This window comes from Etheostoma spectabile, chromosome 19 (genome assembly GCF_008692095.1).
Source record: "Etheostoma spectabile isolate EspeVRDwgs_2016 chromosome 19, UIUC_Espe_1.0, whole genome shotgun sequence".
In the NCBI taxonomy this organism is placed as follows: domain Eukaryota; kingdom Metazoa; phylum Chordata; class Actinopteri; order Perciformes; family Percidae; genus Etheostoma; species Etheostoma spectabile.
The window spans coordinates 2,202,358-2,227,933 of record NC_045751.1 but is presented as its reverse complement, the minus strand read 5'-3'; the positions used below and the strand labels follow the sequence as shown (position 1 = coordinate 2,227,933).

Here is a 25,576-nt window from a genome sequence, read left to right as displayed (position 1 = left end):
CGTATGGGGACTTGAACCAGCGACCCTCCGGTTCCCAACCCAACTCCCTGTGGACTGAGCTCAGAACTCACAGGCAAGAGACGTGTGATTAGATCACTGATATTTCTCAATTAAGTGTGAGTAATTCCTATTAATACTACTACAAATTGTGCAAAGAGCGTAGTACTGCATAATGCCCCCAAAACCTCTTTTGTCAAAGTAATTGCTTAGTATATTCTTAGGCAAAGTGTCAGCAATGCCCTTTTAGTTTCCCAGAGTATCTACTGGTGTAATGGCTTATTTAGCCAAACCAGGCATGACACCAATTATACTGGAGGGAAATCGATTCCAACAAAGCACTCTGCTTGGACAAACAATAAAATGATCAAAGTGACTGGATGTTTTCCTTTGCGACAAGCAACAAAATAAATGTGTACTTTTTATTTATTTTTTTGTTTACATTTTATTAGATTTTCTTTTTAAGAACACATAAGCAGAAGTGATGCATATGTGCTAACCAGATCTGAAACACACACACACTTAAAAAAAAACAAGGTGAAAACTAAAATAAACAAGTGGTTAATCCATTTTTTAAATGAACCAAATCTAGATATACTTACATACATATGCATGAACCCACCTACCCATTCATTTCAACTCATGATTCTGCACTTAAAGGAATTCAAACTTAGTCTGCAATTCCTCTCTTCTCTCTCTGAAGATATTAAGAGCATTGTATCAGCGTGACATAAATACACGAATACAAAGACAGACAACAAATTTAGCAAGAAAAAAAAGCAACAAAGAGTTCAAAAATTGACTTGCAACAACACAAGGACGACTGAAGGCCATCACTTTTTTCCACTAAAATCCACTGAGCTCTACCAAAGACACAATCCGAGATAATTGCTTTTCCACACAATAATTGATAACGTTGGTTTGGAAGAAACAGTGGCTTAAATGCAGATTTATGTCCATTGTCTAGGCTTAGTGTTTTGATCTTTAATTCTTTGTTCTTTAGTTTAAATGCCCTTTCCAGACAAGTCTATGAGAAATGCAATTTTAGAACCAAACACTGTTATAAATAACTTTTCATTGTATTTATTTATTTATTTATTTATTTTTTAAATAAAGGCATTTTTATTTCCACTTAAGTTGACTGTGTGTATGATAGGTTGGGCAGAAATGTCCCTAAACAGTGATTTTGACCATTTTAATTCATGTACACATTCTGTACGCTATGTACACAGAGAGAAAACCCAACTTTATATGAATTAAACGGTAACCTTTGTCTGGCACAGTCAAAGACCACCACCGCTGTATTTATTATCTCTTACCTCTGAGGCATTTCATATTCCATGTTGTCATTATACATGGCCATTTTGAAGTTCAAAAGGGGGGAAAAAAAGCAGTGAGGCACACAGTTTGCACTAAGCTCATTTTAATTACTGTAGTATCGCACTTGTTCTCGGGTGGTACAGTCCTCACTAAAAAGGTACAGTACTGTGAAAGATATTCAAATCATAATGAATATGCTAATTATCCTTTTTCGTATTCAGAATCCTACAATGGTTTTGTTTTCTCAGGACAATAGCACTATTTCATGTTAGCTATAATAAGTGCATGTAATTACTGAAATTATAATAATGTGTGTGTGTCATAATCCAGCAGTACCTTGTGCTGAAGCTGGATCTGCAGTGTTATTGTAATCAGCAAATCATAACTTATCCCATTAAAGACCATATATGACATGTTAGTGACCATTCTTCAGTTAATCGTTAGGCTGTCTGCTCCGTGGTGCTACACGTTGTCAATCTTCATTCATGTTTCCAGACGCTAGTCCATCCAAGATCGGTCCCACATATGTCAGAAGCACACAGACCATTTCCTTGAGTCCGCTGTGACTGTCAGGCTCCATGGACCATGAAAAGCCGTCTATGTGATGCCCAAAATGACCTCATTGTGGTATGCCACAGACTCCCACACTGGCGCGGGCACAACTATCCCTTCCAGAGACAGTAAGAGAGCTCAATGACACTTTTTAGGGGGAACTATTTTACACTTTCAGGCAGAAACATGAATCCATTTTAAAGTATGTGGGTAGAAATGGAGATGAGCATGAATTATCAGGTTAATGGTGTCCAGGACATTCAGTAGGTTAACTCATAGATTCGTGTTGAAGGAGGATGTGTTTTTGGCATAATGGAACACACAAAATACAGAATCACAAAAGACATGAATCTGTGTTGAATTTTTGGAATATGGCCTATACTGTTAGGACTTAGTCCTATGTCTGCAGTCTTAACAAGAGGGGTCTGAAGAGTGGGGAAGAACCCCAACTCTCTCTGGTACAATTACAGAAGTGCACTGCAGTCACTTAGCCTGCTAATACACGGTGTGATATTAATTACTGTTTGTAAACAATGCACTTTGCAGCGATTATTGCATGCACTCGGCGTCCTCCATTTGCGTGTGGTAATTCTCACAAGTGATTAAGTGGTGAAGCTAGGACAGCTGTTCAAGATGAGTTCATTGGCATGTTTAATTAATTGCACTTGAGATAATTATTCAATCATTACTTTGATTTATTTTCTGCAACACAGATAATGCATCAAACGTCTGCTTGATGCCAATAGTTTTGAAAGTGTGGGAAGAACAAGGATAACCCTTTTCAGGAGGTTGATTCAGGACAGCATTCCGCTTCGTGGAGAAAATAACGTCAGCTGGCTGTGATAGGAATTCATCATTGTGGCTGCATTGTTGATACAGTATATGAACCACTTGACAGGCATACCACTAAAGTTGTCCTAACAGCCAACACCTGTAAGAGCTGCATGTTTTCCTTATGTTTCAAGCACATCAACAACACCCCGTCACTGCTCACTTCAACGTTTAAAGTTGATTCAGTCCGCATTATGTTTGAAACATGCTTATTCTCCCCCCCCCTCCGATTATAGGGTAGTGGCAGCATCCAACTGAAGGAAAGCCAGGCAAATCGTTTGTGAGAGATCTTGTCAAACAGATTAATTCCCACCCTGGGCCTCGGGGTTCTGGGCCGTTTTTTCTGTCATGCTGCTTTGCCAGGCTCCCTCTTGATAATACCCCAAAGATAAAATTAATTGTGCAGGGAGATGTGGGATGGGGAGTATCTAAAAAGGACCTTGAGCAACACATGAAGCTCTCTTTTCCTCTCCGCTCCTCTGAATGTGAAAACACAGACACAATCAGACCGTCAGAAGCATGACACATTGCACCAACGATCACTAACTTTGTTAGGAAGTTTCTGGAAGTGGGAAGTCCTAAAAGAGATGTGAAGGGACAGAATCAACCCTCATGAAATTTCCTTGTCTAAGAATGTCTATGCTCAAATTACCATCAAAGTGGGATCCCTCGCTTCATCAGCAGTTTACAAAGGGGGTTGGCACACCACAATTTGTCTACAACTGTCTAGTTGTGCATTTGCAACTACCCGAAAACCTTCTTCTTTTATTTGACACTGACAATCAAATGAACTAAAGATGTCACAAATGTATCAAATTCTGCAATGAAATCAGTCCAGCGAGGAACCTCAATACAACAAAAATAAGAATCTACAGCCATGCTAGCGGATCTGTGAGGCTGGCACAGTGGTGCTTTGAGCTCAATGTTAGTCAGTGTCAGCATGCTGACACACTCACAGTTATGATGGGAACGTCATTAGTTTTGTAGGTATTTGGTCATAAACTAAAGTACTGGACATAAAAATTTTGATCTAATGGTGGTGCTACATAAAACATCAGGAGATCACCACAGTAATTAGAATTTATCCTGAGGCTGACAAAGAAACCCAACAATTGTTGAGACATTTTAGTAAAAACTTAAATGTCAACACCATGGTGGCACTAGAGGAAAATTCAGGTTATCACCAAAGTATTATAAATAGCGATCCATCTGATAGTTGGTGAGACACTTCACAAAAAATGAGAATGTCAATGTCATGGTGGTGCCGAGGAGAAGACAGGGGATAACCAAGGTCATTAGGATTCACCCTGCCAGTAAGGGAAATTAATGTATGTGTAAGACTTCATTGCAATCCTTTCAATGGTTTAAGATATTTCATTCATGCTTCTAGTGTGGCAAAACACCCTTTCTCCTGGAAATACTGCCCATTTAACTTCATTACACAGTATTGCAGTCAAACGCAGTCCCACTCTAAAGCAGACCTTTCCCACAACCTCCTGTCACCACAAACAGATCACAACATTAGCTAACAAGTGCTAATCCCTGCTGAGACTGTGTGCAACCAAACAATGTCTCAGTCTTTCACCACCGCTGGCCTTCAAAAGCCACCAAAAGACCAATTTAACCAAGACACAGACCACAGAGAGCAAACCAGAAGAGCAGGTAGATTGAGGCAGCTGTACGTTTTTTTTCCTTCAATAGCCCCTTGGCACTTGAGTTGCCCCTGTCACCTCCACTGGCAGATGGTGCAGATGAGCCTTTATGTGCTGCTGCTACTAGACACTGTGGACTGGCAGCCAATGTGCAGTCACACTAGATCCATGTTCATGGGGGTAGAAGACTGTAACAAAAGTGTTGCTTTTAGTACTGTCATGGTCAAATCACATCAGCTACTGCTTTAGAGCTGGATAACGTTTGTATTACTACTCAAGCTTAAATCGGGGTTTTGTTGGCTGTCTTTTTTTGCTGGGACAAATGCCGACAAAAGTGACTTGGTTGCCTATGGTATTATTTTTTTTGTTAGCACAGACATCAGTGCTGTCAAAACTCATAGTGCTGTATGAATAAGTGATGAGTTCATTGAATTGTCTGTTGGTAGAGAATACATATTTGTTTCTTTGTGTGACGATTCTCCGTGTAGTCTAAGAATGTCCTGTGCTTACAGCAAAACCTTGTAGTCCTTGTAAAGAGTATTATGTTTGGCAGTTTCCCTGGATACCGGTTTGGATCTCATTTTTGTTAAGCGTTTCACGCACATACTCATGCACATACACAATGGTGCCCAACCCCACATAAACACTCAATTCCTGGGCAGGCTACAGTCAACAGTTGTGAGTCGCTACTGTAACAGTGTAACATTATCAACCGAGCTTGCAGTGTCCCTGTGGTGTCTTCCTTTGGAGCCAGAGATATCCTTCAACAGAGTTCATCATGTGACACTTCTGTGTCACTCAGGGGCCCAGACAGGCAGTAAGCAAGGATGGCAGCCCAGAAACGAGAGCTCAAGAGCAGGTAGAAACTACAGGACTCTGGGGAGCAATTATGAGAGAAGCCCAAGGGTTGGCTAAAAGGAGCCTTAAGTCTATTGAAAACACAGTTCTTGCTAGTAAGCTAGTCACAAAAGTAAATTTGAAGCTCAACAGGTGATATGAACTCAACTGGTGTTGTCAAACTTAAGAGTTTTCCTTAAAAGTGAATTAAACTATTTTGCTTTTCTGTCATCTGTGAATCTGAGAAACAGTAAATGTAGTGATGTGTTTAAGAAGCTGACCTTTTGCAAGCTTTTTCCACTCCTCAGCATTTGTATTTTCAAGCTTATACAAATCCAAAAGGAATAAATTCAATAGCTACCGTTGACACTCTGCACATCACTCTCCGTAAAATACCTGCAAATGATCAAGGCAGACAGATAATGGCTTGGAAAAGGACTCGGCTTGCTGCCCTGTGACAGACATTTCCAATTAAAAAAAGTAAATAACTTGAGATTCATCTATTTCACCCTGTCCTGAAATTTATCAGTCCATCGTGCTTTAAATCCGCTCACCCGTGAAATGGTAATATTGCAGATTTGGATTTCCTCGGCAAAGAAAAATGTCATATAGTTCCGATATTCTCACACTCCTATTTAGATCTTCCTGCCCTGTCTGTATCAGAGTTTTCATGAGGCAATCCAAGACGGAGGAAGCTAGTGATAACAGCACACCAGCATTATATGAACAGTAGCTGGGACTGGTTTTGCAGAATTGGTGGATTGGACCAAGGCTGTCTCACTGTATATCCACAGGCAGGAAAGGGATCTAACACCTTGGCCTTTTACCACCATTTGGGGTGCTAGCTACAGTATGTATAACGTCTAAGAATTGCTACTGTATATGTTGAGCTTCTATGAGCTAGTATATGCAATAAAAGAGCAAATCATTTTCCATTTTGAGTACAAACCAAACACTTTTACATTCCCAAGTTAGCCAAAATTGCCTGGCCCAACCATGACCCAAATATGGCACAGCTGGTTTCACAGACTAATGCTGCAGGTGGGATGCATGGGGCGCCTTTGGCCGAAAGCTTTAGTGTTAATAACTGGAGCTGATTCTGAGCCCAAATCGCTCCATGTCCGCATCCCAAAAACCCAGCCAAAATTTGGATCTCTGGTGTCAGAATACAACTGAGCGTGCCGAAATTCAGCTGCAATCAGCCCGACTCGGCTGGCTACCTGGGCTACTGTAGATTAATTCTTTCCTTGCCTTTTCGATTAACTTCAGGCAACATTAACAGAATGCGGCATCATGATAGTGGGTACCATCCATGAGAGAAAAAAAAGTCTCCCTTTTTTGTAAATAATGTGACATGACTCATTAATGTGATGAATGACCATGCAATTCCCCAGGACCTCAGCATCAAGCCTCCCCCCCCCACCCCCTTCAGGCGTCCCTCTTGTGGGCCATTCCGGGTGAAAGCCGAACATTTAAACGTGTGCCTCTAAGTGCTGAGGCAAGCAGGTCCGCCCGCCAAATGGTTGCTCTTTTCCGCTGTTGAAGTTCCCAAGGACCCATTTCACTGTTAACATCAAATCATTAAATTCACCTCATCCTCAGTCACTTAGAGTTATAGGGAGATAGATAGCAAGACAAAGAGAGAGAGTGTGTAAAGTTAAAGAAAAAATAATAGAAAAGGTCATTTTCAGCTGTGAAAGCTAAATAGGCCACATTCTTAGGTTGGAAAAAAATAGAATCCAAACTGACACTTGTGTTTGGTCTTAATTCCTTCTTGTCGACACCAAATGTAAATTACTGCAATTGAAGTTCATAAAGGAGGGGATCAATCAAATATGATTTGGCTAAAGGTTACTGCCAATACAGGATTTAAAATTACTCCCCTGTATTTAAAATGTAATTACATCTCCAGTCCTGTATTCAATTTATGATAGCATCCTACCTTGAACTTGTGTGAATACACATTCAGAAGTACGCTAGAAATGAGAACTTCCAGGCAGATGTTTGAATGGTTCCAACATGTTTGATTATTCAGTAAAAGCTCATGTGACTTCGAAAAGTAGACATGTGTTGGTACGTTCATGTATGTATAAAATGAATTTCATAAATGCAAACCATCCACAGGTGTAGTGCTGTAGATGTTCTGTCTCTCTGGCAAAAGGTAACCTTGATGTACACAAGTCTACTTAGAGTTCAGCCATTGCATTATTTCATGCCAACTCAGGGTACAACATCCACAATCATCGCCTTCTTCTTTTGCAAGAAAATGTTCGATGTCTGACGTACATGTATGCAATTCATAATGCTCATCAGAGTGGTGTATAGCAAGGCCAAAATCATGTATTTGTTAATACTTATGCAATAGAAATGTGCAATTTCAGTGCTTTAATACATGCTTGTGGCTATACTTTTCTATGATGCTTCAACTTCACAGGTCCAGACCAACAACTCTATACAAAACATCTAAATATGGCAGCCACATTGTGTCACCGCACTGCCTGCCTATGTACAGATTACTTGCAATTACACTCAGTAATAAACAGACCGCTAAGACAGTACAATCTATTATAACCACACCACTTTCAAGACATTTACAGATGTGTTCTACCCTCACCCTCCTTCGGTGACTGGACTTGGTTTCTATGGGAACCAAAGTGCAACACAAGCCAGTAAAATGAGGATGCAGCAGCAGTGCTCAGAAGTAGCAGTATGAAGTGAAATTAATGGAAATGTATTAAAACTACTAAAGGTGTGCAGAGAGGGGGGGGGGGAGGCAGACACTGAAAGAAGGAAGAGCGTTCTTTGTTTAAAAGAAAGAGTTGGGAAAATAGCACTTGCGGGGTTTTTGGCTTCGCCACTTTCATTACTTTGAGCTCTGTAATCTTGATGTTCAAGTAGAGGAATAGCAGGTTGAGGCCATCATGTTTGAACTAGTCTCAGTTGGGTACAGTTTGAATTAACAGCTGCACTGTGAGCTTGGAATCACTCAGATACGCTGTGCTTCTGGAAAGATGATAGACATGACTTCATATCAGGTTGCCTCCTTTGTAACGGGACATTGCATCCACTGGCAATCAATTTCTAAATCAATCACCTAAATAAACAAAAAGAGCAATTTCTTTTACCGGATTATTTCCTGTATATGTGTCATGAAGTATGTGTCATTTTACACACCTGATTTGATGAATTCTCATCTCTTCAATAGTACAGCAAAACTAACAAAAACTGATTATGTGAAACACACCTTCACTTATTAATATGCAGCATGTGTTCCAGTGTGTGCTGTTTATTAATTTGTAACTCCAGTGAAACATGTGCCAAATGCCCAGTCTGTACACCACTCAGTACCCCACTGCATGAGTCATTCAGTCAACCTTCTGTAAAGTCTTCTCTTCTATTTCTTTACAGACAAAAATACATGTATTTTCCATACAACCTGTGAATGTCGGCCCTTTAATTAATCATCGAATGTGTGCATGTGTGCTAGCAAGTCTGGGCAAGTGTGTGGGCAAGCAGTGAAGTTTGGAGGAGAAGAAGAAAGTTAGAGCACCATTCAGATGCCTCCCTTGAATGGCCGGCTGTTTTTGGCAAGCGCCCCCCCCCCTCTCCTGCGTACATGGCATGAGTAGAACAGAAAGCAGATGTGTCCCTCCTTATGGTAGGTCAGACTACAAGGCAGTCCAGATACAGTATGTCAGGGAATTGATTACAGGTTAAAATCAAAAAACTGCATTTCAACACCGATCCATATGAAGCTTTTGCCTCAAGGGCCTGCTTTCCTCCTTCTCTGGTGTTTTGACAATGAGGCTGCACTTAACAGTCCAACTGAGGCTGTCATGTTGAAGTGGCTCTTAACTTCTGTTTTGTGCAACAAAGTACCACAGCTCAGTTTGCAACTCATGGGAGTGCAGCTAAACACATCTGGCCGGTCCTTATCGTTCTAATCATCAAACATAAAGCACAAAAATAAACTAAAAGCCATCTTTGTTAACTTGTTGCTCAAATGTGGAACACTGACATAGACAACCATCGACAGGACAGCTAGTTGGATCACCATGTGCACGCACCTATAAAATACTAACAGGATGGGGACCGACTTTTAAAAACAATGCTCCATAGTGCTACCAGTGGTCAAAAACTCCACAGGATACATTAATATGGGGACACTGGACCAAACTACTAGGGTTAACTTCAGGAAGGATTATAATATATGTTTACGTCCAGATATATTCCTTTTGCCTAGACAACTCTCAGAATCAGTGCTCAAGTATGCTGGAATTTTGGAAAATGGGGCCACGATGGACAAAATTGTCCTGTAACTTTTGATAGTCTTGAGATTACTTCAGTTTGACTTCTTTTCCAACAGTATGAAAGCAGTCAAGCACCTGTACAAACTGCTGCCCCAGACGAGATGGTCCTCTTAGAGCCTTACCAATCTGGGACACAATTCCCACTACTTACTTTTACCAATTTGCTCCTGGGAGGCCCCGAGTCCTTGTCTTCATTAAGGGAGTTCCTCATTGATCAATCACTGTCAGAAGAGCTGCTCTGTGGCCTAATCATGACTGACGTCTCAACCCCCCCCTCACTCTGTCACAGGTCTCAGGAGAGAGAATGTTCCATGACTTTCACACCTTCGACCTCAAGGTAGGCCTTCTCTAATGATTTTTACTCTTCTCTCTGTGGTTTGGCTTTAGAGCTGTATGGTTTTATAATGGCTATTATAACTCAAATGTGAATATTGGTGGAGGTGATGAGGACAGGTAAGTTAAGATGGGTGATGTGAGATGGATCTTTTGGAATATTTCGAAGTCCTGAGGACATAACTGCTCTGTTTTCTTACCGCCATTGTTATATATAAATATACAGCAACTGTTTTTAAATATTGGGAAAATTAACTTTTGATTATCACATGCAACCGAATATGCAAAAACATTGATCGGCCATTATACTGTAGAGATAATATATCAATACAAAAAGTTGCACAATACAGTTAAACTACAGTACAATAAGGTGCCAGGTGCAGGGCTGCAGTTCCTGGCTTTGTTCTAAATATTCACCAATCATGCCACAATTGGCCACAAACCTCTGTTTGTCATATTTATTGACTGTGACCCCCTTAGATCTGTCAAATGCATTACAGTAAATCTACAACAAAAAGTCATAGCTGCAACAAATTAACAGCCCTTGACGTCTTTCCTGAGGCACGTACGGTGTTTCACTAGCAAAAAACTTGAGAAGTATGCACTGTTGCCTACACAACAAATTCAATGTTTTGTAATATTACCCTTGTTAAAACTAACGACTGATTTACTGCTGTACTGCATACAGTATATTTGCAAAGTTTCCCATCTAATTTCCCAGCATCACACACTGTGGACCACTAATGCTGAGCATCACTATATGTCTATTGAACAATTTGCTTTCACAAGCAGATGCACACCTTTAGATACAAACATGAACGCAGACACACACATAGGGTACATGGCACAAAGTAATCACATACAAATCCAAACTGTAGCCCTGCTTAAATTAGTGTGTCTACATGTCAGGTTGCCTTGTTTAGCACCATTGTAGCAAATTGGATAATTTTTCACATTTAAACAGCATCATAAGGACATATAAGGAAATATAAATGTCACCCTACATAATCTCCTCAAAAGGTCATGGGCAACAATACAAGGCACAAGGTTGTCATACTACTAAAATCATACTTTGTACTATTGACCAGAGAGATGGCCCTTGTGTGAGAGTGATGTTCATAGCCATTAGAATTGTGTTACCTTTCGAAGGTTTACAGTGTTTTTTTTTTTTAATAAATCAAATACATTAAAAATAATATTTAAAACATTTTCAAACTTCTTTCAGATTGCACATTTTAACTAAACCTTACTGAAAGACCATTTTTGTAATTGCTGGTGGTGATACATTGTAGTTGCTTCTAGGCAAAAGTGCAGTACTAAAAGTTTGTGTAAAAAAAGTGTCAAATATATAACTACTTACTTAATGCTTAATACTGGGTTATATAAAGTCCAGTCTACAGGGTAGTGTCCTGCAGTGTGTTGCAGACCCACATACAAAGTGACTTATTCAGTTACAAACCCAAGTGTTGGTATAGTTCTCTCAGTTTCACCCGTGAGGTATTACATTTAAAAGTTCACATTTGCCAAGAAATGTCAACTAGCAGTCTCTATTGACTTTTAAAACACTGGAAGCCTAGTTGTTGTGATATAGGAAAATGTCTCTGTTCTGACCTCAAACTACTGTACTTTTCTCCCTCCTTTTCACATTTATGCTGGGAGAGTTGCAGAAGAACCGCTTTGAGCAACAGTAGTACCAATACATTGAAAAAGCCAAATAAGGAGAGTTTGGATTCAAGACCTGTCTTAAAGACCAGTGTTTAAGACTAGTGTTACGCAGTGTAAAAAACATTTAAAAAAAAGCATCAAAAGTGTTGAAAAAAGGGACAAAAACTTAAAAAAGTTAAAAACATCCATAGAAAGTGTCAACAAAAGTGTTAATTTTCAATTTTGACGGGAAGACAACACAAGGGCTAAGCTGTAAACTGCCCAACAAGGATGGTTTTTCTTTCATAAAACCGTGCAGATTGATTTACCTCGACAATATGGCTAAAAGGGTGTTGAGCAGATGGTCATGGGAGATACAGTAAGCGAATACACTTAGGAGGTGATGGGAGAATGACAGTAAAATACTCCTGCTCACAGTAAACTCAACAACTGCAGCGCACAGTCCAAAAGATGGCCCGTTTTCCATTAGCGCCTTAATCTGTGGTGTCACACCAACACACCAACCTCCAGAGACAGATTGGAAAAGATGCAAAATGATGTTGAAGAAGAAGAGTGATTTTCTGGATTGAAATTGATACCTCTGCCATGATATTAAACCCACTGAGATGCAAAAGTTCTGAAAATTTGATGCGATCTGTTGAGAAAAACATGATGTGATTTGTGAGTTTCCCATTTTTGTCACTAAAAGGGGTTTTACCTTGGAACCACACCAGTTGGTCCCAGTACTCTTTGCTTACTCTTACTCTATGCTTACAAACCGTGATTGGACTAAATGCCTACTAGACCTGCATAACTGTGTATATGTAAAGTTCACTTTATTTCTTCATTTTGAAAATGATTTAGATTTTTAAATTGCAATTAGCAGCTCGTGTAGGGTTTTACGTGTGTATGTACATGACATGTTCTGTCATCTCAAAGAGAGGGCGTGAATACAATAGCAATTACACCCCCCTCCAAATATGCTAATGCTTCATCCCATGCCATAATTCATGCAAATGCCTTTCATTGTATATTTTCAAAATGTCATTATCTGACAGCTGTGGCACAAGCACAGAGCTCGGCCATTGTGAATTCTGCTCACTGGCAGACTAAGAGTATGTTGGAATGTTGAACTCTCCAACCTACAGAACATGATTGTTTTATCCAACTTTGAAAACATGATGATGGATGCTGCAGCGGCAATACTGTCGAAGGATAGTATGAAAATTGCATTTTCAGCTTTTAGATCGGGTAAAAATAATTAAATGTTATTTTATATAACATTTAATATAATATTTTACCGATGCCGTCTAAGGAGTTGGTCAAGTTTGAAAAAATGTCTACATATAAATATTTTTAGACTACACACAGTGCTAACACTACATAATAAATTATCCTGGCTTTGTCTTTACATTTGGTACATCCACACAGCCACAGCTCTGTAACTTCAACAACTAAAGTAAAACTTAAAGTGTGTTTTTTTCCCTCCCAGTCTTTGGGATTGAAGGCACCTTGGCATTAACTAAGCCTGCTATGTCATTGTCTGCAATACTGTTCATGACCATGTTTGTACCAAGAGGAAAGTTTTAAATTTAAAATGTAATCAGCACAATCACCACAAGCAATCAGTTCCTCTTCATTTCACCTGATCGAGCCCCCCGCTAAAACGAGCCTGTTAAATTAAGCATCTTATCAGGCCTGGATTAAGCTTTGACTTTGATTAACATCTGTAGTCAGAGTTTAGAATGTCAAAGTTCAAGTTTGGGGAAAATGTAGTTTAAAAAAAAATAAATGCAAAAGCACCAGGTGTCATACTCAAACAAGACTTCTATTTGGAATTAAAATAATTCCACAATCACTGGGGCACAGGGTTTAGCTCTTCTGAGCCATAAGAAAACTTATACAACTTATACAAAACAGCAAAAAAAAGAAAAAAAAAAGACAATTGAGTCAGTGAGCTAAAGAGGTACTGATACAGATGTTGTTACCTTCAAACAGAGCTAGGCTAGCTGTGGCCCTCGTTATGCAAAGCCAAGTTAATCAGCTGTTGACTCATTAAATATTTACCATAACATCAGAGCGGAATCAATCTTTAAATATCAAAGCAAGAAAGCAAACAAGCATATTTCCCAAAACTATTCCTTTAAAGTCCCCATAGAAATTATGACATCAAATCACAGATTAAGTGTTTATCTTTTTTTTAACTTTTTTTTTTGCCGTTGTAGAGAGCACACTATCATAACTACGAACAAATGGCTTCAAGAGACACACATACTGGGATACAAGCTACACAGCTGAAGTTGCAGGTGCCACCTGCACAGCTGACCACTACAGAGAGAAGAAGAGTGATCACACAGAACACCACCCAGCATTTTTATTACATAAGGTTTTTCGCAAACTTGCCATGAAATTAATTCTCAGTTTACCCGAGACTTAAATTTGTAAGCAATTTGTAATTTGAGACCATGAACTCATTCACATTGTTTGTCCACGCTGCATCACCGGGACATGAATTTTATTGTCAATTTTCTATCGGCTGTAGCACTTTCGCATTCTTTTTTGTTGATAGCATTGGTTAATGACTGAATCACAAAGAGCAAAATATTGTCTCCCTATTTTTCTGGGTAATTATTTTTAGATAGGCAGTGCTGATACAGCCTGGCAAGGCAATCAACAACTTTGGAAGACTTGGGAATGAATTGCAAACATTATAATGTATCAAAGTACTGTATTTGCAGTTATTCATTATGAAATTCACACAGAGCAATGCTGACTATCCAACTATAAACATTTTACGAATTCCAATGTCCCCACAGCAGCTCATTTGGGGGAAAGGCAAAGCAAGCACACAGAGGCCCCATCCAGACATAATAAACTGTCGCCCTGTTCACAGAGGCGTGGAGAAGTGAGAACACCACCTCAGTACATCCTCAGACACATCTGTGCCCATGACCCTCGAATAATGTTTCTTTTGAGGAAGAAATAGGTCAGCTGTGAATACCTGGCTCCTTTCATCCCAAAAAACACCCTTTAACACACTTAAATAAAACTAACGACGTGGATTTATTCAGTGTAATTCAGACATGTGGACTTTTGTTTTTGTTTTTCTGAGCTGTTGATCGTTTTTAAGAATTTCATTTGCCCATGAATCTTACATTTTAGAAGACGCTTCATTAGGTAGCTGTAAAGACAATGATGCCAACTTGGCTCACATCTAGACACTGGATCATTCAAATTGCACCGCTGTGATTGCTTAATTAAATGCCCGGCTGTGTAATGACTTAGCTTGAAAGGAAATTAAATGTCTAAATACTGCAGAATCCACTTTGAGCTGAACAGAAATCAATGGGACACAGTGCTGGAACCCAAGGTGTTTTCCGACTTGTTTTGGGTGAACGCTTTGAATTGATGCTGCCCCTCAGCCAGTTAGTCAAAAGCTCATTCCTCTTGGTCCAAAGCATTGATTGGTGGCGTACGACCAGTGTGCTTACTTTGTGCTTTCTGGAGTGGTCTAGGAAGGTAGTTTACAATGCCTTTCAAGTGAGCAGGGTGTGTGTAAAGCTGCATTTATATTTAAAGAGGTTGAACCACATCCTCTTTTCTAAGAGTCTGTAAAAGCAACCAATTCATGGTCAAAACAAATTCACATCCAAAACAAAATCCTGACTGTATCCAATTTGGAAAACTATTCAGTAGCCATGCTAGTGGCTTGGCTCTATGGATGGCAAAGTCTGTTGGTCAACCACTTTGGTCTGCACTGAAATATCTCAACATAGATTGTTACAAAATGTGTGTTTCATGTTACCAAGACTATGAATCCCAATGGTGATTCCTTGTCCTTTCGTCTTGAACCAACATCCGGATCACATTTGTAGTTTTTAGAGAAGTATATATACAGATTGTCACACTTTTGCCTTGGTTTGTGGCCAAATATGTGTGAAACTAATGACATTCCGAGCAGGCTCAGCATAAATTGTGTATGGCGCTAATTAGTAATAGCTAGCATGCTCCCACACTGAATTAAGATGGTCAACATGGGAACATTATACCTGCTAAACATTAGCATTTTAGCACGTCATTGCGAGCATGTTAGCATGCCGGAAAAGCACTGATGTGCTAACAGGAAACTGTTGACTGGACTGTAGACCCTAAGTCTCGTTACTAATTGACTACAGATCATCAGTTCAGCTCCAGCCCCAATGATCCTCTTTATGTGTTTGTTACAAACTATTTTCACAACTGGTTGGACTTTACAATGTGTATTAGTTTTTGTTGGCCATTAAATGCCATCAAAGCATGGCTACAACTTTCAGAGTCCAAAAATGTCAGTATATTTTCAGAGTGTTTTACCGTGAAAGCCTAAAGGCAAACATTGAAACCCAACCCACATGGAAATAGTTCTTAAAAAAGGAGTGCAGCCAACTAATCTCGCAAACATTTGATTGAACCAAAGACCTTTAGAAACCGCCAAAGCTGGGAAGGGCACACAGCTCCTAAAATGACAACCGATTATCAAACTGCCTCTGGCTCGAGACACTGTAATCCCCCAGATGTTGCAGTCTATGAAATATGAGAGTCTGAATTAGATCCCTCAAACAATGTCAGCTTGTCTGCATTTGTAAACCCTCAGCATTAAAGTCACAAAATTAAGTTGACCCCGTCAGAAAGCTTAAGGACATGTAACAAAGCCCCTGGCAGTCTTACTACTTCATCTGCTTTCGTCTCATCTCCTCTGTGTAATAAGTCCCCACTCTAGCAAGACCACTGGGGCTAATAAGGGGTTTTTATCTGCTTTTGATATTAGATATTAACACCTCATCAAAGTTAAGCCAGCGGTAGGCTGGCGTCCTCCCTCCAAATTTACATTAGCCTAACAATGTCTCAAAAAGAAATCTTATCAAATTCAAATTAAGGGGCGAGCTGAATAGCCAGAAGGACACTGCTACCAGTCACTCAAGGATCATGTAATTTGGTTCTGCTGCAAAGAATACAAGCCCGCTTCGTAAATCACGCAGATCACGATTTTCATGCAATAGCGTTTATACTTTGAATATCTCCTAATCCTGACTCAAAACATAGCACATGTGTAGCATATGAATGATGAATGTTTAGCTGCTGGGTATGAAAATAGGTCTGAGTGACACAATCAGGATTTGCTGTTGTGAAAACTCTATAAATAGCGACTCCAGTCAGCCAGTGTTTGTGAGCTTTACCTGAGGGAAACGAGTACGAGGCATGTGTTTTTTTGTTGTTTTCACCAGACACTCAATGCAGGTTTTAACTCTGTTGTTAGTTGAAGTCATCTATGAACTTAAATTAAATGCACATTAAAACTAAACGTGCACCATTAATGTTTTCAGAAGTAGCTAGTAGAAGAGATGAGTCCAAAAATGACGCCGTTTTAAGTGTATCCCTTATTTTAGAAGTCTTATTTCTTCAGAAAATTCATAAGGTAAATCCTGTATCTAGAGCGAGAGTGCAAAGGTTTCAGACTTCTTATCATCCCTTGTGGCATCCTTTGTCAGGTTGTATGAAAAAAAAATGAAATATTAACTGGAAAATATAGCTTGGAGAGATAGAAAATAAATTACTTCAGTGTGGCAGGGAAAAGAAGATTGTGATATTTATCAAGTCAAGATGGAAATGCCTGCTAAGTCTGTGCCCCTACCTTGAAAAATTAAAGAGAAATCAAATGCCTTGGAGTACACGGTGATTGTGCTGTAAAGGTGTGTGTTTATGTGTGGGCGTCTGCTTACTTGTTTTCTCAGGAATTTATTGTTGAAATAGTATTGCTCAATATCAGCTTTTTCTGGTGTGATGTGCCAAGAGATAAAAGCCTGCATTTAACTGTAATGCTTATAGATGGAGAACTTAACACCGTCTATAGTAAGACTCTTATTAGATGCGTTTTAATTATTCTACAGAGTTCAACTTATACACTCTCCAGTCTTTTAACACTCGACGGATTTTCTGTGAAACAGCTTGACTGGCAAAAATCTATAATTGTACAGATAAGTGAACATGTTAGCTAGATAAAGGTTAAACTATCAGGGATATGTTCTCCATCCATCTAAAGCCAATTCTACACATTCAGCTCAAGCTATAGTGGGGGAAGTGGGGGAAAAAAAAAACTGGCAAGTCAATATTGATTGATCTGGAGCCTTGGCAATTACCTCCATGTGCAGAAGACCATGTTAAGGTCAGTATTATCTTAGCTCATTTTATGGGTCAGCGCTTTGGCTTTAGCTTAAATAAATTAATGGGGTAAACACTTTAGTTCACCTTGATGGAATTTACAGCAAGTGTGAAAGCTTTGCATAGGTGGGAGGTACAGTGCCGGGGGAGTGACCCTTGATATTTTGCTGAACCATCACGAACTTGAGTAATATCCAGTCTATAAATAACAATGAATCCCCTGCAATGAAACTGTAAGAGTAGAATAATATACTATACATGTGTAATGAGCCTATTACATTGATGCATTGTATAGAGTAAATACCCCCATTCATTTCAACAGTTGAGTGATGACAAAACTGTTACTGTATACTGTGTCATGGTTTAAAGAAATAGCCATGGTTATGAGGATATTTATTGATGAGATGACATTTTCAGAATACTACTGTGTGTGTTTCTGCTTCTAGACGCTACCAAATGCAATACACTGCTATTATACTGCGTGGGCTATGTGGGTGTGAAATAATAGATCTTCTATTTAACTGTGCACTTGCATGTGCAGCATTGTGCCCAAATCTGCTATCATAATTTCAAATTAGGCTAAGCCCATCAAGCAGCCGTCTGTAAAGAACAACTATAGCACACTCTATCCTCAACTTTGTACTTTATTCCTTGACACCTGTATGTATTTCACTCAAGGGAATGGGAGGAGGGTTGTTAGTCAACCAAAACATTCCATCAGTTTTTGGTGTATCGGCACTCTTCTGTGGCCTTCGGCTGACTCGCAAACAGCTTTGTTATGTTCTTAAGCCCAACATGAATTCAATTTCCAATGCAGTGATCTCCTTAATGAAAAGTCAATGCCCCTCACTCATTTGCAAGCTCCCAGGGGGACAGTCCAAAAGATGAATTTATCAGCCAGAGACTGCCCTAGGGGAAACCCTCTCTTGAGATCAAACAGAATGCTACAGTGTGTCCAACCAGTCCTCCATTATTACCCAGCTTGTGCTCTTAATGTGAGCCGACAGAGGAGGGATGACAGTATTGATCTAATGAAAGTGCTATTTATATTCTCACAAATCCTCTCACCAGTGATTACAAAAGCACTCCACTCCACTATTGCAGCCAGCCTGTTCTCAATGTACTAAGTGTACCGGGGTGCAGTTTGTTTGCCTCCTATGCATGCAGCGTTATCTTCCCATGCTTATTCCCGCAGAGGGTTCAGCATCCCCAATTAGTCTGCATGTAATTGTGTCAATACATGCCCCCGCTATATCTCAGGTGTCAAAGAATTCAAATTTACTAAATATAACCTGATTTTACTTACTTTAATTTGCCATGTAGCTCAGGGTTTTTCTAGAATTTCAGTTGAAAGTTCTGCATTGCTGGGCTGCATCCAGTTCACAGGTTTTTGATTATTAGTAACACCATGTCTTGTCAGCATCTACCTCTGTGATAAGGGGAACATGAGGTTGTTGTAACGGCACATGAAAAACAGTAGATAAGCTTTAATCCCCACTAGGCTTGATGCAATGCATAGCAAAAGTGATGGCAGCACAGAACATACACATACATCGACTAACAGGAAAATATAGCGGTGTGCCCAAATTACAGACGGCAGAGAGAAGAACATGAGCTTGCTTACAACGCAGATGTAATTCAAGCTCATCACATTGATTATTCCATAAGTGCAACTCTTGAGTAGCTTTTACTCACATGACAACCCATAACAGGAAACCATGTGTAGTTTAACCGTAGGTTTGACATGCATAAACATATTCTACCCGTGGCTATGCACCCATGAATAAAATACTGAAATATGGATAATGACCAACCTAGTATTGTATTTTTAACTGAGGACCTCGAATGTACATCACATAGGACTTCATACCATGCATTCTCATTAAGAGTTTGAGAATGGAGGACGGTTATAAAAAAAAAGAAGATAAAATGCCTCATAAAAGAGTTTAAAGGTGTGTGTGTGTGTGTGTGTGTGTGTGTGTGTGTGTGTGTGTGTGTGTGTGGTGGGGGGGGGTATTTATCAGTCCAAACCTGTTCATGCAGATAATTCTTAAAGCTTTGACAAAAAATCTGAAAAAAACTGGCTATAGTCAGTGTGTTTTATTTTTAAGCTGCCAGTACTCTGAGGCAGCAACTGCATATAGGCTTAATCGGTAAGTAATATTTCTGTGTACTTTGCATAGCTGATTAGCTGTGTTGTTAACTGCTTAATGTTGTTTAGAGTATCCAATTACAGACAGAGCACATCCATTACATTCATTTATGTGTTAATATCTTGCAGTAAATTAGCGTGCATTGATCTGATATACAAACAGTCACCAGCTGTTCTCAAGCACAAAAGTTGGCTACACTTGGGTTTATGGCATAAGAACCATGTGAGGTTCACTGAAACATAAGTGTAGCTCTATTGTGGAATTGGTTATTCAATATAAAAGGAAGCGAGCGGACCAAAAATATATTTATTGGGGGAAAAATGATTTATTTGATCATTGTCAAAAGAAGTGTGCACTTTGTCTGGAGAGGGAGATGAATTTCTTGGGAAATCCCAGGTACAATTTAGTGGACATTTTTCATGTAAATGTTATTTCAAAGTGTACAGGAATACATGTAGTATTCTAAGTTAGTATAGGTTCTTATACAGTAGAAGGCATGCAGTCCACAGAAGGTGCACGTTGGTCATATTAAACTTTTACAGATTGCCGTTGATAGAGCAGGCGCTGGTCTGAAATCATAAACTTTATATATCTTCAATTTTATTATGTGGCAAAACTACCATCCCTGAGAAAATGCACACTATCGAGAAAGGGGTCTAATTTACAGGATCCTTCACTGATAGAGGACCTCTGCACGTCTCAGTCTCCACAGTGTGAGTCTCTCTAATGTGGCTCTACAGCCCATAAACAGACATTGAGTGATTAGCGCTGCTCTGCCATTGACATCATTTGCATTTTAATAGACCATAATTACAACTCGGGGAAAATAAATTGCAGTTTGAAGAATGTTTGAATTACTCCAACTCTCCAACTCTCCTTGCAAAATAGCACTGAGCATATGCAGGAGCTGCCTGGATGGTTAATATCAGGTTTGGAAATGTACACAGGAGCGGGATTGCAAACTGAAAAGAGCAGAAGAGGACAATGTGGGCTGAGTTAATGTCGTTCATAGCAGAAATCAAACTTTTTGATACTGAACATGCTCTATAACTTAAGTTTGAGTTATAGTATGTTTTACAAAACCAAATGAATATATAGCTGATGCAGAAAGAGACCACGCGGATCGGAGGTTAGTCTTGCTTGATGACTGAATATAAGGGATTTTTCAACTTGGGCCCTATTTTCTCGTGTTTTTTACGTTATGTGTCCATAGCTTTTTATGGACACACAGTGACTATTTCTGTAATCATACCTGTGACCTTTCAGCTACAGAACGTGTCTCTAATCACAACGCCACCCTGTCACCCTCCTGTAGATTTCTGCTTTTTTTTTTATTAATGCCTGTGATAATTGTAGTTTGTCCATTTAATATCCCCCAGTCTGTCTTATCGCTGCACCTCACCTGCTGAGATGTGACACCTTCCCAGGATTTGCAGAGGGATGCCTAACTCAGGCAGCTAAAGCCCATGTGACCCTGTAAGCAAGAGTGACAACACAATAATACTCCCTGCGCCTAATCTTTCATTGGTGGATTATCAGATTAGAGGTCCCAGTTGTGTATGGGCGCGAAGACTATCGGAAAAGTTGATCTGTCAAGTTTATCTTACACTTGTCGTATCAAGGCAATGTTGGACCATACAGTTGGCTGTGGATGAAAGATAAGGCCGACAGAGCTGAATGGAACCGGCGGAAAATGAAAAAACAAGTCTTTTCTCTTTTTACTCCGACGATGCACTTTATCTAGTTTAAGAAATGGACCCCACCAAAAGCATTACAGCTCTTTTGGATGCACCTGATTTCTTTGACCTCTTTGGTGTGCCAGAGCTGCTCCTTTTCATTTTGAAGAGATACCAGAAACCATCCACCAGTTTAAGACTCAGGTTAGTGGTGAGGAATCACAAGTTTCAATGACGACATAATCCATCCTCTTTCAAGTTGTCCCTTTGTGGCATTTCAAAGACTTGAACCAATATGGGTTTCCTTTTAATCTGTTGTTTTGACAAAGTAACAGACGGAGTCCTGGAGTTGACATGGAGGAAAAAAATAAATACACGTACTGGGGATCTAGTGCACTTACTCGCCTCATGCTGGTAACGTAAGGAACTGCAACCTAATTTCAGTGGCTAAGTGTTGTTAATTTGTTTGTTTGTTTTTTTTGGTTCCTCCATGTCAAAGTCCAGATCTCGCAAATAAAACTCAAGATCTTGCAAATAAAACTCAAGATCTCGCAAAACAAATTCAAGATCTCACAAAAGTGTTTGTCCCCAGTACATGTTATTTATTTTTGCATTTTTTTCCCCCCGTTCATGTCACCTACTGGGCTCCGTAGTAACAGGATACAAGGAGCCCATTAGTGAAACTTTGGATGTGGTTCACTAATCCAGGCAAGCTGGAATCCTTTCATTACAAAGCAGAGACTCTGAAGGCCGTGGCCTCTTCAACTGTTACTGTCAGAAGAAATCTGTGTATAACAGTAAAGATTAAGATTACTATCTTTATAACTCTAGTTTTATCAGATTTCCAAGCAAAGGTGTAAATGTTTTGACATTGCCCCTGGTAGGATGGGATTTTAAATTTCCAATTACCGGAGAGTGATCCTTTATATGAGCAGAATATTAATCAAGCATATAAACCTTAATGATGAATATTATTCACACTGTTCTGAGCAAACCTAAACAAAGCTATAAGTCTCCAGTTCATGTGTGTATGTTCATCATATATATTTTTTTTAATCATGTATGCATTTTTTTAATTACACTACAATGTTAAAAAGGGCTCTGTATGTTCAATCTTAATCTTAGATTATTAGATATTGAGCATAAACAAATGTATGAATCTGTAAATAACAGTCTAGGTGGGCCATTAACAGCCTGGTCTCACAGACTTCCATGGAATGATCACACACTGTTACCAAAGCATTAAATGGGGGTGGCACGGAATGTGGGAGAATTCCATGTGGCCAACACGGAAAACAAAAGTTCTGGGTTTGAATCCAGGTCGTTCCGGGCCTTTCTGTGTGGAGTTTGCATCTTCTCCCCGTGTTTGCTGGTGCTCCGGTTTCCATCATAAAGACATGCATTCTAGGTAACTAGGACTACAGATGATAATTAGCCAACTGGCTAACACTGGCGCATTTACAGAAATGTTGATTAATTTTCTAATAAAATAAATAAAGAACTACAACGTAGTTGTACAACGTACTACGTAGCATGAGGAGCAACTATGGTAGCGAGTAGTATAAAAAAAACCCAAAAAGGTTGGCTGGGGTGGTGGATGGGTCAGACAACACAGGACTTTCACCCGGGAGACCGGGGATCATGTCCCACATGTCACATTCCTAAACCCAACCTGTGACGTTTGTCTTTTCCCAAACCCAACCCGTTCTTCTTTTCATAAACTAACCCGTTCTTCTTTTCCTAAACCCAACCTGTCCACTGTATCCGGTCGTCTTCTTCTTTTCCTAAAGAAAACCCGTTGTTCTCCTGCCCACCCACAATCTTTTCCTTAACTTAAGGGGCGTTTTAATTTCCGTGAGATCAGGTTGGTCATTAAATAAAAAACTTTTTTAAGTTGGTGGCCCATGTGGTCTGTCAGTCGTTTGGTTTCGTATTGGATGGATGTCCATAAAATGTGATAGACATTATATGGATTACTGTACTGAACAATGTGTCAGCCTTGTAACTGTGAGCATGTCAGCATGCTGCCATAAGTATTTATCTCTAAGCACTATGCCCAGGTACAGCTGAACAGAAACATTATCATGACTAGGCTCTTGCCCTGCGTTGAAATACCCATTCTACCATACTATTAACAATGCAGGACAAATATTTTGTATGTTCTCATACATAGTCTGTCTAATGCAGTATGACAACAAATATTGCATGCTATTGCATACAGTCAGATTTTGCAGTATTTAAGTCAGCATTGTTGTTAGGCTATTCCTACCCACAATTCTCTGTGCATTATATAAAGTATGACTTTGAGCGTCAAAGTTTAAGGGACAATGTTATAAGAAGTAGTATGATCCAATGGTATGGATACTGCATGCAATAGTACATACTCTGTAAAGGCAACTGCAGTACATACTAAAAGTAAAACAAAAAAGTATGTGATTTAAAACTCAGCGTTAGTCTTGTTATTAGCATGCATGTCTCGATGCCATTGATAATCTTGGCAGCAGAAGGAGTGACACATGTTTTCTAGCTTTTAGTAGAAAGAAAACAGTTGAATTTACAGGGCATTTTGTGGCTTACTCCTGCAGAATCCTCTGTCATCCAACCTCTGCCAACTATATTCTACATTCTCTGTATTTAGTGGATCACATTCATCAAACAGTGGCTTAACTGTTTGGGGATGCATGTCATCACAGTTGTGATTCATCTAAAGCCCTTTGAGCCCCCTGAGTGGTGGGGCACTGGATAGTGCCAAACAGCCGTATTTTGAATATATATGTATATGCACTAGCCTTATATTTTAGAATAGTAACAGCAGAACACCCTCCTAAAGGGATAATAATCATTTCCCTATGCCCCATTCCCATCTTATTTATGACACAGCACACTGGTTTGTCACTTCCAGCCAGTGTGATTATTCACCTGGCGAACATATTATTCTAGCAAATACCACAGCTATAAAAAAAAAAATCATATTTCATTCCAGGGGTTTGATGGGAATGCGCCCCCCAATATTGGGTACTCACGACAAGAATATGGCTTCCCTGATTACATTATGCCTCAGAGCAGTGTTTAGCCAAATGTGCATGGCTTGCAAGTGTAATGTGCAATAGGCTGCTACTAGTGTGTCATATTAAGAAAAGAAAAAACTAGATGGAGAGAAGACAGAACATAGAGGTCCCCGTTCATCAGAGTACTTACATTCAGATGAAATCCTCCAAGTTGAATTTGTCCATCACTGGAAATTAAAACTCAGTTAAAATATATTATTTTGACTCTTAGCCTTGAAAGATTTCAGTGTTTCCATATTTAAGAACAAAATCAGTCAGTGATACTAAAACAAAGGGACACAACTAGAGGCAGTCTGTAGCACAGATGTCCACCGCATGGAGTGGATGCAACTCATTTGTTGCACTTTGCAGTTATTTATTTCTTTGCTGGGTCTGATATAGGGAAACATCTGCCCCCTTTGCCTAAGTGCCTGCTTGCATGATCCATAGACTCTGTTTCAAAATCAAACATCCCCATATTGTTTGGCTCTCCAGTCCTGAGCTCAGGTGCAGTGTCCTGTTAGGCATTTGGAATGCCCTGCTGTTGCAATAGAGGCAGCAAGACCCCAACACCTGGAGACCTCGTGTGTGCCACCAGAATTACAAGTCGTTGCCAAGCTACCACATGGCCTTGCTTTGTCTTTAAGTGACTTCCCCCAGTGCCTCATTTTGGGTCGTTTAATTATTGGTGTGCTGAAATTAAAACTCATCACTCAAAAGTTATATATGCAAACTTCACCTCAAATGTATTAGGGGTGGGAATCACAAGACGCGTCCAGATACAATATCATCATGATACTTATGCCACAATATTATTGCGATTTTAAACATATTGCAATATTCTGTGATATATTGCAATTTTTTTTTCCTTTTTTCCAACATCTAATTATTCCCAATTTCAAATGATGGAAACTTTGTCAACATCGGTTTTATCTAAAGAGAAACATCTCTCTGTTTGTTCATATCACTTCACCTTTTTGCTGCAAAATGGAATTGTCAAGCAGACAAACTGACCAACACATACTGTAT

The 25,576-nt window shown here is 39.5% G+C and overlaps 1 protein-coding gene across 43 annotated transcripts in view; it reads left to right on the top strand.

Annotated features, from left to right (window-relative positions):
- LOC116669415 (receptor-type tyrosine-protein phosphatase delta) overlaps positions 1 to 25,576 on the top strand; it is a 370,303-nt gene that overhangs the window by 175,270 nt on the left and 169,457 nt on the right. For all 43 annotated transcript variants that reach the window (XM_032499288.1, XM_032499284.1, XM_032499283.1 and 40 more), the window contains exon 8: positions 9,789 to 9,836. The gene's annotated coding sequence lies outside the window, so the exon portion shown is untranslated. The remainder of the gene's footprint in view (positions 1 to 9,788; positions 9,837 to 25,576) is intronic.